Here is a 12,637-nt window from a genome sequence, read left to right as displayed (position 1 = left end):
TAGCTAAAGTGGTGCTTCAGGTTAAGAATAGTTTCAGGTTAAGAATGGACCTCCGGAATTAATTAAGTTCTTAACCCAAGGTACCACTGTACAGAGTTGAACTAGATTAGGTTCTACTCTCTGTATTCTTTCGTTGTCAGTATCAGAACCAAGTAGGTTGGCAAGGAGAGCCCTTAACGCAAGACTGCATCATCTGATTACACCACAACTCCTCCCCTGAACCCAACCACCTGAGTCTCTTTAAGAGGGCAGTTGGGTGTGGCAAATCCACAAAACAAGGCCCATCGATCCTAGTCCATTCCCAATCAAATGCACGGTGAATCAAAAATTTCCCTTGTCCCTCAGGAAATCCAGGAAGTTCCCTAGTATAAATGAGCTTCTTTCTCGAAATGTCTTGCTTGTTAAGCCTCTGAATGAAGTATCCAGAGATCACTATTGGGAATGTTCCATTGCACTCATGATGTTGCGTTTCCAGATTTCCCAGACTGCATCTCGTTGGCCACTGTGAGAACACAATGCTGGACTACACAGGCCAGGAAGAGAGGAAACTGTGTTTCTGGACTCCAGCTCCCATCATCCCTGCCTTTGGCCATGATGCCTGTGGCTGATAGGGGATGGAGTTCAACGACATATGGCGTGGCCTTGGTTCTCCATGATCCCCCTGAGATAGGTTTTTTCTGCATGAATAGTGTGACCTATATATAAACCACATAAAAGCTTTGGAAGAAGTTGCAAACCTGGGTGGTGCCACTGATCAAGGTTGTAGTGGTTCACAATTCCAGTAATGATCACTGATTAGATCTCATGCCGCTCTTAATCCCTTGCAAAATATGAGATGTGCTTGGGTAACGATGGAGTTTTTTCTTTGAGTGGGTGGGTGGTTCTAGTCTGGCAACACCTCTAAAAGAAGTCCAGGGGGATTCTGGAAAATGAATATCGCTGTGCATTGGATCCAGCCGATGCCCAGATCCCTGAATTATGTCCACCTACAGGTGTGTCACCTTGCCTTCATGATTGAGGGGCCATGCAATGTCACTACGTCGTGTGTGCATGCCTTGCACCATGTGTGCATGACGTCAGCACGTTGTGTGCGTGCACCACAGTAGAACTTTATGGGGGACCGGCCCCTTCATTGAATTTTTTTTGGGTGGGGCTCAGCCCCCATGGTTCCACATAGATGTCACCCCTGTCCACCTGGGATTCATCTGGATAGAGTTGAGGTTGAGCCTTATTACTCCATGTCAGAATGGATCCACCATGAGCAAACAGCCTTGGTCCAGTATACCTGAAGGAGCGTCTCTACCCCCATCGTTCCGCCCGGACACTGAGGGCCTTCTGGTGGGTTGGATAACTCCATACCCTCCAACATTTCTCCTATGAAAATAGGGACATCCTAAGGAAATGTGGGACATTCCAGGATGAGTACGTTTCCGAGCACAATTCAAAGTGTTGGTGCTGACCTTTAATGGCCTAAATGGCCTCGGTTCAGTATACCTGAAGGAGTGTCTCCACCCCCTTCGTTCTGCCCGGACACTGAGGTCCATTGCCAAGGGCCTTCTGGTGGTTCCCTCGCTGTGAGAAGCCAAATTACAGGGAACCAGGCAGAGGGCCTTCTCGGTAGTGGCACTTGCTCTGTGGAACGCCCTCCTACCAGATGTCAAAGAGAAAAACAACTATCAGGCTTTTAGAAGACATCTGAAGGCAGCCCTGTTTGGGGAAGTTTTTAAAGTTTAATAGACTATTGTATTTTAATATTCTGTTGGGAGCCACCCAGAGTGGCTGGGGAAGCCCAGCCAGATGGGTGGGGTATAAATAAATTATTATTATTATCATCATCATCATCATCATCTGATGCTGTCAAAGAGTAGTGGTGGTGGGGATCTTGCAGTGAGAATGGAAGGGAGAAGGAGATGTCTGCATTTCCTTCTCTCCAGCAGTGGCCGATATGGTGGCATTGCTCCCCTTCATTTCAACCCATCAGGTTCCCTGCTACCTCACCACTTCTCCTGTTGGTTAGGTGCAGTGATGTGTGGCATTGGGAAGTCAAGTAAGCCACCCTACCACACCCTGCCAACCACCACCGCTTCTCCCTCCCCCCAAAATGGATGTCTAATTATGGTTCAACATGTGGTGCTGGGGAGAGAAGGTTGGTTGGTATCTGCATGTCTCAGGAGTGTCCTTCTGGGGGTGGTGTGAAACTGCTGGAAGGTTATAGCTCCTGCTGTGACTGCAGAGACCGATGTGAGTAAAACAAGTTTTGCTGCAGCTGGGGCAGATGAAGGCATCCGGTTGTGCTGCTGCAGATGCACCATGGCATTTTTTCTTTCTGTGCAACTCCTAGTGGTCATTCCTCTTCTGGTCACTGCTGTGGATACATGACCTGTTGATCTCCAGGGCCTGCAATCATCTTCAAGGGATTCCCACACAGCAGGCTGCGGTTGCCAGCCTTCATGTAGGCTTACAGGCATCTTTGTAAAGAAGAGTTGGTCAGCCAATAGGCTTGGTGCCAGAATCCAGCTCCCCATAGAGCATGTCCTTGGGGAACCTGCCATCTTCCATTCTGTGGACATGACTGAACTAGAGTAGACGTCAGTGCAAACATGCTAGAAATGTGGGCTTGGGAGAACACATCTTTGTTTGGGACTCAGTCCTGCTACGTGATGCCCAAAACCATTGCCTGCATGTGGATGGCATTGAAGCATTGCTTTGGGGCAGCTGTAAGTTGCCCAAGACTCACTTCCATAAAGCAGCATGCTCAACATGCAAGCCTAGTAGACCTTCATCTTGCTAGTGGATGTTAGCATCACATTCCCCCATACCCTGGCTTGCCAATATGATTGGCCTTGCCAATATGCTTGTCCAGCTCATTGTCGGTGGAAAGGTTGCTGGCTATGATGGAACCCAGGTAGACAAAATCATCTACTACCTCAAGCATGTGGTCACCAATGTGGATGCGTGGAGTGCTGACAATGTCCTAACCCAATATGGAGAGACTGTTTTAAACCCTAATTAAAATGTGCATGCTCCCTGTCAAATTCAGCTGGGGGCCCAGATCTGGGATGTGTCAGCACAGCATCATTCTGAGTCAGATGAGATGCTCTCTGATTAGGACTCAGATACTGTTTAGTGTGCACTGTTTAGAGTGAATTTTCTCAACCATTTCATGTGCCTTCAGGCTTGCAGACATTTTGGATGGAGGTGTTTTTATGACTCAGCTGAGTCTTCGTTTTAGGACCTATAGAAGGTGTGCTCTGTAGAAGATCGCTCTCCTCATCTCATCTAAGAAATGCCTTTCATAAGTTCAGCCATACGCCCAATTATTTCTGGTTTCTTCATTCCTTTCCAGTAAAAGGTGTGTGAAGAAGAAACAGCTTCGCCCACTGACGCTATAACAGAGCATGTCTGCGGGCCAAACTAATAAAACTAAAACACCTGTTGAGGATGCCAGTTTTCATTGCTTGCCAAATAATCAAATGATGAGACTCCTCAAAAGACTGGAAAGAGTAGTGATAGGGTGTCATTTTCTGATCTAGGCCCACTACAGTCCTCTTTTTTCATTGGACATTCAAGATGGTTTGCACTCTGAGTGTATTCTGCATTCCAGTTGATCTGCACAGTCAAAGCTTTCAGGCATGAGTAGCAATCTGTGCAAGGTCTGAAGCTTCCAGAAAACACTTCAAAACTTTCCCTACCACAAACGTGCCATTAAAAACAAACAAACTACTGTCTGTGATGTGCTGTGATGTCATGGCACCATGCCAATGTTTCAAACAGAAGCCATATATTTGGGAGCAGAGCAGGTTTAGCACAGCAGTCAATGCCTGAACAGTCAAACTGTAAAAGCAACAGTATGATGTCACAGTGCAAATAACTTATCTTCTGATATACATAGAAATGTAAGGCTGTCATCATGCAGCCTGCATTGGCAGATCTGTAGTTGCATGGAGTGGGAAGGGGGAGCTTTAGGTGTTAGGGAAGGATGATGAGGAATGGTGGGAGACTCTGTTCGTAGAACCCATAAGGAAGCTTCAGAAGAGGAAGGCTCAGAGCCAGGGGAGTGGTGGTGGGATAATGAAGACAAGTCAGAGGATTAAGGGGTGGAGTGGGGCAAAATCCTTGTATGCTGAAAAAGCAACAGGCTTGAGTGAGAGAGACGAAGAACAGGCAGAAAGCTCTGCCGATGTAGGACAGGCAGCTGAGGAGGTGAGAGCTGAGGCTGCTACAGATTCTCAGGAGCCTGCCATTCCTACTGTAATCAACTCCCCTCCGCTCTTGTCTCCAAGGGCACGGAGGGCTTTGCATTTTGCAGAACAAGGAACCCAGAGGTCGCAGGGCAACCCCCTCGCTGATGGAGTTTAAGACTGCAGGGTAAACAGCTGGAGAGAGGGGAACTGGGAGGCTCAGGTCAACAGTTCTGGCAACTGTTTTATTAGGGGTCAGTCTTGCCAGAGGTTTCTTTCTTTGTATTCTGTTTCCTCGAATAAAGAATCAACATTATTGCTCTGAGTCTCCATTCTGACCTGCAGCTGAACCAGCCCTGACATTAGGGGGTTAATGAAGAGAGAACAGGAGGGGGGTTGGCCAGCAGAGCCAGCAGGGGTGCAACCCCACTTGTGAATGCAAGCTTACTCCTGAGAATACAAACCATCCAGGCCCAGCTGAATGTTGTTAAAATAAACAAATAAATAAGATCTGTGCTACACAGTCTTCCTTCTGCAACTGCAATGATTTGGTCTTTCAGTGTGGTAGCGCAGTGCTGTGGAACTCCTTGCCTATTCCTATCAGGAAGGCTGAAAACATTTTAAATTGAAGTTGAATCCTGACAAGACAGAAGTACTGTTTTTGGGGGACAGGGGGGCGGGCTGGTGTGGAGGACTCCCTGGTCCTGAATGGGGTAACTGTGCCCCTGAAGGACCAGGTGCGCAGCCTGGGAGTCATTTTGGACTCACAGCTGTCCATGGAGGCGCAGGTCAATTCTGTATCCAGGGCAGCTGTCTACCAGCTCCACCTGGTACGCAGACTGAGACCCTACCTGCCTGCGGACTGTCTTGCCAGAGTGGTGCATGCTCTAGTTATCTCCCGCTTGGACTACTGCAATGCGCTCTACGTGGGGCTACCTTTGAAGGTGACTCGGAAACTACAACTAATCCAGAATGCGGCAGCTAGACTGGTGACTGGGGGCGGCCGCCGAGACCACATAACACTGGTCTTGAAAGACCTACACTGGCTCCCAGTACGTTTCCGAGCACAATTCAAAGTGTTGGTGCTGACCTTTAAAGCCCTAAACGGCCTCGGCCCAGTATACCTGAAGGAGCGTCTCCACCCCCATCGTTCTGCCCGGACGCTGAGATCCAGCGCCGAGGGCCTTCTGGCGGTTCCCTCATTGCGAGAAGCAAAGCTACAGGGAACCAGTCAGAGGGCCTTCTTGGTAGTGGCGCCCGCCCTGTGGAACGCCCTCCCATGAGATGTCAAAGCGATAAATAACTACCTTACATTCAGATGACATCTTAAGGCAGCCCTGTTCAGGGAAGTTTTTAATCTGTGATATTTTTGTGTTTTTTTGGTTTCTATGGAAGCCGCCCAGAGTGGCTGGGGAAACCCAGCCAGATGGGCGGGGTACAAATAATAAATTATTATTATTATTATTATTATTATTATTATTATTATTATTAATTATTTATCACGTGACATTTATATGCCGCTTCATTTTTTTTTAAAAAGCCTCAAAGTGGTTTACAAAAGGGATAAATTTTAATTTCACCAAGCCTACCAGGTTGAGTTAGTTGTCTATATATATATATTTGCAATGTTTCCTTATTGTATTTGCATGTTAAGGATAATGCATTTCTCTTCTCCCTAGTTTTATAGCTTTTAGCAGTGTTTGTAACCTACTATTTTTTTTCTTACAGAAGGTTTTGATTAAATGATTCAGCAATTTGGTTAAATAAATAAATAAATAAATGTCACATCAGTGCCTGCCAGCACGGCTGATTGTCAAGGATGATGGGATCTGGAGTCTAGCAACATCTAGAGGGCCACAGGTTCCCCACCCCCTGATAATATTCTTATAGAACAGGGAGGGGGAATACGCAGCTGAAAATTTTCTTCAATGTATTCTAAAAAAAAACCTTTTCAGCACAATCCTCATGTGTCTACTCAGAAGTAAGCTCCATTGCGTTCAGCTGATATGGAATCCCAGCTTTATCGAGTAATCTTAGACACCCTTCCCACACCACCAGCCCACACTGTTTACCTGTTTCCTTTGCGAAGGGAAGGATGGGTGAAAAACACAACGTTAAACAGGGAAGTCAAAATAATTAGGGTGCTTCAGTGAAACAGCTGACAATTAAAGATCTAATGATTAATTTTTATTTCCTGGAATTGAGCAAGAGTTATTTCCTCTATGCACGCCAACAAACCATATAAAAAGGGATGTCTCCCAACAGATTGTTCCAGAAGCATCTGATACTCTGAAAGTATCTCTTTGGATCCAGCAGGAAGCCAGGTAAATTGTTCCCTGTTTGTGGGTTTCTTGCTTATAGAAATACTTCTCTTCTCTGTAGGTTGTTAAATATCAGACTAACTTGATATTTTTTCTCACCACTGAATTTTACTCAGAGTGAAATGTTGAGATAAATGTTCAACTTTTCCCCTGCACCAAATTTTGGAGGAATATTCAAAACGAGTGTTTCTGTCAAACTGTGGTTTGGTGTTCAGATGCCTCTCATGAATGGTCACCATTTCATGGGTGTTCTAGTCTTCATAAGAAAAGAGTCTCTGAATTTGGCATAGCTGAAATTGTTTGGAGACACAAGGTCTCTTTGGCATAGCTGAAATTGTTTGGAGACACATAAGAAAAGAGTCTCTGAATTTGGCATAGCTGAATTGTTTGGAGACACTACGTCCCTAAAATATTTCCTACAGAGAAAATTTTGGGGAATTTGGGGGGTTCAAACGGAACAGAGGGGGCTCTCCTCTACAGAGTCAGATCGGTGGTCAACCTAGCTCAGTATAGTACTGTCTACATTCACCAACAAGTGTTCTCCAGGATTTCAGATGCAGTAGAAGGAAAGCAACATGCTTTGAGAAGGTGGATGCAATGTATTGCAGAGGCATTCATTCTTGCCATGGAATCCCACCACAAGGGAGATCAGTTGCAGATTTAGGTAACAGTGTCCTTGCTATACCAGGTTGCCTATGATAGACCTCCAGTTTCAGAAGCAGGGAAGCCTCTGAATGCCAGTGCTGGGAAACAGCAATGTAGAGAGTGCTGTTTCAACAAGGTCCTCTTTATGGTCTTCCCATTGGGTCCTCTCGCTGGCCACTGTGAGAACAGGATGCTAGACTGGATGAGCCTTTGGTCAGATGTACAACTAAGATCAGGAGCTTGGGCCAATTTTCTCTCTTCCCACCCCTCTCCCTGATAGACATATAGCCAATGGTGGGAGACGCCAGAGACAAAAGAGGGAGGAGTTATTAATGCAAATGACACCTTTTCTGCAGTGGGCAAATTTCTGCATGCAATTGCACACTCCTCTGTCCCTTCCTTTCAGAAAAGTGAGAGGAATTGACAGATTTTAAGAACATCTTCTAGGCAGGCAAAAAATAAATGGGATTTGAAGCAGGGTCAGTGAGACCTTTGAACTATAGAGAAAAGGGGGTATGGCTCTCAAGAAGGATGTGTGACTTGGGAAGAGTTTGGAGGGCTAGTTAGACGGGCCTGTAGTTGGCACCTGGATCTGAGGTTCTGCACCTCTCTTTTAATCCAGTAATAGTAGATCATAATTGTTGCATCTAAATGTCATTTCAGATCTACCCTCCCTGCTCCAACATGTCTTTCCTGAATGACAGTATGTTGTTGGAAGACTTCTATGAGCCAGAAATGGATGCATTCTCCAGCTTTGACTCCTTGTCTTATCAGTATCCAGGCTGCTACCCACAACGTCCACAGTTTCCTGGCCGGATTTGGCCATGTCCACGGGGGTATCGCCCCATCACAGGGTGCATCCCCTGCTATCCTGGTCTGCCGTGTCCTCCAGGGTACCGTGTCATCAGGATTTGTGTCCCTTTTGGCCGAGCTTCCTACCAAGGAAAAGGCTGGCCATGTTAATCTCAGAAACAACACTGACGGAACATCCAAGGAAGAAGATTCTGATCTCAAGATTCTGATCCTCGGCTTAATGAATGAACATGGTATTCAGAAATGCTGAGTGCTCCAGAATCCCCACTGTGGAACGTGTAGGATTTGTGAGGCCTCAGCACTTCTCTTACCAATCCAGATGCTGCTTTTACTTTAGTCCTTTGAGTTTTTCCTATCTTGGCATGCTTATCTTAAGAGTGGGCTCCTGTTTCCCAGGCACACCGATCACCTTCTATTCCACCCATTACTGATGAACCAGGACCCTCTACCACAGCTCCTTCAACTATGAAAGATACTAAGTCAACATGGCCAAAGTGAAGACTTTTGGTCAACCCTGTTGGCTTAGCCTACAATGATTTATCAGCTTTGTCTTTGTGATGTCTAGCTCAGTAGGCAACATGTCTGATCATTGTTTTTTCAGTGTTCCGTGTTGCATTTATCTCCATCTACCCTGAGTCATTTCCACTGACTCCTTCCTTCATTTTCACATTAAAATGTTCAGCATATCATAGAATGTTTCTGTTGAGTTTTCTTCTCTTTCCTTTCACTTAGCCCTCTGTCACAAGGTAACCAGTGTGGCATCTTCCAGAATTTGTTGGTCTCCGCGTCAAATTCGTCTCACCTATGGCTAGGGATAATGGGACTTGCAGCTCCAGAACATATGGAGGGGACTTCATTGACTACTCCTGCTCTATGACACACGTGCGGGAGACTTTGGCCAACAAAGATATTTTTGGACAACAAACCCCATCTTCCCTGAGCATTGGCCAAGTTGGGGAATTGGCTGGGGAATTATTGGCGCTGTAGTCCAACAATGTTTAGAGGGCCAGAGGTTTTTGAAATCTAATTTTCATTAAAAAATATTCCCCATCACAAGGAGAAAGAGAGAGAAAAATGTATGCTCTATGGAAAGCTTTTCATCAAGCCCAAGGGCTATCTAGTTCAGCATCTTATATCACATACAGTAGTACCTCGGGTTAAGAACTTAATTCATTCTGGAGGTCCGTTCTTAACTTGAAACTGTTCTTAACCTGAGGTACCACTTTAGCTAATGGGGCATCCTGCTGCCGGCACGCGATTTCTGTTCTAATCCTGAAGCAAAGTTCTTAACCCGAGGTACTATTTCTTGGTTAGCGGAGTCTGTAACCTGAAGCATCTGTAACCCGAGGTACCACTGTAGTGGCAGAGCAGATTCATCTGGGGAGCCCATAAGCAGCATATACGGTAATATATTTCTTTCTTTATTGCATCTGTGCACCACCTTTCATTTGAGGAGTTCAAGGTGATACATGTGATGTGCCCTCTCTCACAACAAACTTGTGAGATTGCTTAGGATGAGAAATGGTGACTGGCTTAAGGTCAACAAGTGAAAGTCATGGCTGAGTGGGGATTTGAGCCCCTATTTGTCCATTGAAGCTGAAACTGTAGGTTGCATCAGAGCCAATGACAGGGAGAACCAGCGACAGCTTGTTTTCTCCCCATCCCCCTCTCTGCTGAGTTATACAAGGGCAACACTGAGGTTAAGAAGGAGCAAGGTGACAGGCAGCTCCCCAAATCTGGAGTGTCTGCCAGTAAGAAGGGCAGACTATGGTTAGGGGGGTAGTTCCACATTTGTCCTAATGGACAAGCCTCAAACAAGAACATAAGACTGTTTGATCAGGTTGTCCATGAGCTAGTATCCACTTTCTGCCTTACATAATTGTATAAGAACCTCCTTGATCATTCTGACTGCTCTTTTCTGCCCTGTTTCTAACACCTGACCTACCAGATGCCTCCATGAAGATGATATGGCAGGACATGATAATGGCACCCCTCAATCGTGTGTGTTTGTATTGGTAGAGCATGAGATTCTTAACCTCAGGGTCGTGGGTTTGAGCCCCACATTGGACAAAAGGTTTCTGGATTGCAGGGGGTTGGACTGTATGACCCTCATGGTACCTCCCAACTCTACAATTCTATGATTCTACAGTGGTACCTTGGTTGTTGAACGGCTTGACTCCCGAAAAAATCGGCTCCCAAACACCGCAAACCCAGAAGTGTGTGTTCTGGTTTGCGAATGTTTTTTGGAAGCCAAACATCCTACACGGCTTCCGATTGAGTGCAGGAAGCTCCTACAGCCAATCGGAAGCCAGGCCTTGGTTTTCGAACAGTTCCAGGAGTTGAACGGACTCCTGGAATGGATTAAGTTCAACCACCAAGGTGCCACTGTAATTGGGCCAGCTATTCGTTATATGTGTAGCCAACATTACTACTCAGGTGTAGAAGGCTCTAGGGGATGAGCAGAAAAACCCTTAATGGAGAATTGCCTTGCCAGACCACAAAGCCAACCCAGTTCATCCAGTATCCTCCTTCCAACTGTGACCAGTCAGATCCTCCCATGAGAGGTCCACAGGCACCTGTTATCCCTGTCGTTTGGCCCTAGTGCCTGTGCTTTAGGGGTAGACTGCTGTCATCCACAGAGCCTCCATTTCGAATGCAGCCGATACAACTCTCTCTCCCTCCCTCATGCTACTCTCTAATCTTAAGAGGAACATCTCCCTCTGCTGTCAAGCTAGAAGCCATGCAATTTTGTGGCTTTCTATTTTGACTCCACTCCATTCCTTTGAGATTTTTATGCCAGATTGCTGCAGGGTATTGTTATAGCCTGTTCTTCCAGACAGTTGTTAGGAATTACACCTGAGGTGCAAAAGGAGTAATTACCATACTTCAATGACACATTGACAGTGCTCTCCTAGTCACTCCCTGTTGTAAAATTAGGTGAGCTCAGTCTTTCAGCCTGGCTGAAATCCACCATCAGCAATCAGTGTTTCACTCAGTTCTGTGAGAAGAAAGGAGGAAAGCACAGAAGGTGGAACGTGTAATGAATCGGAGCTTCCTAAGGATGGGTAGTGATTGACAGACACACATTGCTCCCCTCCCCCTCCTGCAAATATTTCATACCCTCCAAGTGTCCCTGTTTTCCAGGGACATCCCTGATTTAGAGAAGCCATCCCGGTTTCTGATTTGATCCTGGAATGTTCCCACTTTTCTTTAGGAAGTTCCTAGTTTCATTGGTGAAATGTTGGAGGGTATGGAGTGCCAAGGAGGGGGTCGCTTTCCTGAATCTTCCCTCCAAGCTACTAATCAACCACATGCAGGCAACGAATGGGTTACCGGACTTTATTGCCTTCTTCTCCAGCACCAACTACAGAACATCAAACAGCAATATTTATACATACATACATACATACATACATACATACATACATAGGGACGTGGGTGGTGCTGTGGGTTAAACCACAGAGCCTAGGACTTGCCAATCAGAAGGTTGGCGGTTCGAATCCCCGCAACGGGTTGAGCTCCCATGGCTCGGTCCCTGCTCCTGCCAACCTAGCAGTTCGAAAGCACATCAAAGTGCAAGTAGATAAATAGGTACCACTCTGGTGGGAAGGTAAATGGTGTTTCCGTGCGCTGCTCTGGTTCACCAGAAGAGACTTAGTCATGCTGGCCACATGACCCAGAAGCTGTACACTGGCTCCCTCGGCCAATAAAGTGAGATGAGCGCCGCAACCCAGAGTCGACCACGACTGGACCTAATGGTCAGGGGTCCCTTTACCTTTACATGCATACATACATACATACATACATACATGCCCCTCTCTGGGTGGCTCCTAACAGAATATTAAAACATTATATTAAAAATTAAAAACATAATAAAACAGCAAACATTAAAAACTTCCCTAAAAAGGGCTGCCTTCAGATGTCTTCTAAAAGTCAGATCATTATTTATTTCCTTGACATTTGATGGGAGGGTGTTCCACAGGGCAGGTGCCACTACCAAGAAGGCCCTCACTAATACATGGCATGTTCTCTGCCTCCTCATGGAGGTTAACTTGAAGATTTATAGGGGCTGGGGAATGCTGGCCATCAACCAGCCCCATCACATGCTCCTGCTGTTGGAACTAATTGTTCCCACCTGCCTGAGGAGCCCCACCCAGCGATACTTGCTCACAGGATCACTACTTCATGACATGGGGTTATCTGACCCATGAGGAGGTTGAAGGCAACATTCCCACATGCTCCTATGTATCCATAGCAGCAAACTTAGAGCCATGTGCAAATTTATGTGCCCTCCAGACCTTCCATGGCAATTAAGCATAATAAGCTTCTACAAAGAATTATCACATTTTATGCCCCATGGGTGTGGGAAGTTGTGGTGTCTCAAATACAAATTTCCGTGGATTTCTGTAATAAAGATTTATAATCCTACCACTTAGGAGAAATTTGTATGCCATGAAATTAAATCATCTGCTATTGAAGTGGGCCAAAGAGACTAATACTTCAGGAACTGAGCGAATTCATTTTCAAAATGGCCATTCTGCAAAATGCCTGCATTTTTAGGAATGGGGGAGATGTTCAATTCAGGAAGAAGGAGGATGGGGACAAAAGTAGAAAAAGAGCTGCTTCATTTTGTGGCTTCATGAGTATGTCAGCAGGCTCATTTTGTTTCTAGAGTAT

The 12,637-nt window shown here is 45.9% G+C and overlaps 2 long non-coding RNA genes across 2 annotated transcripts in view; both read left to right on the top strand.

Moving 5' to 3' along the window:
• LOC308465213 overlaps nt 1-12,637 on the top strand; it is a 266,569-nt gene that overhangs the window by 219,402 nt on the left and 34,530 nt on the right. The window lies entirely within an intron of this gene.
• On the top strand, nt 6,426-8,654 carry LOC308465250. The gene is made up of 2 exons (XR_013980387.1): nt 6,426-6,505; nt 7,811-8,654. It is a non-coding gene; the product is annotated as an uncharacterized lncRNA (long non-coding RNA).

The sequence above is a fragment of the Podarcis pityusensis genome, assembly GCF_964106645.2.
Source record: "Podarcis pityusensis genome assembly, chromosome: 16".
NCBI classification, from domain to species: Eukaryota; Metazoa; Chordata; class Lepidosauria; order Squamata; family Lacertidae; genus Podarcis; species Podarcis pityusensis.
This window is presented reverse-complemented; position numbering and strand designations above follow the sequence as displayed.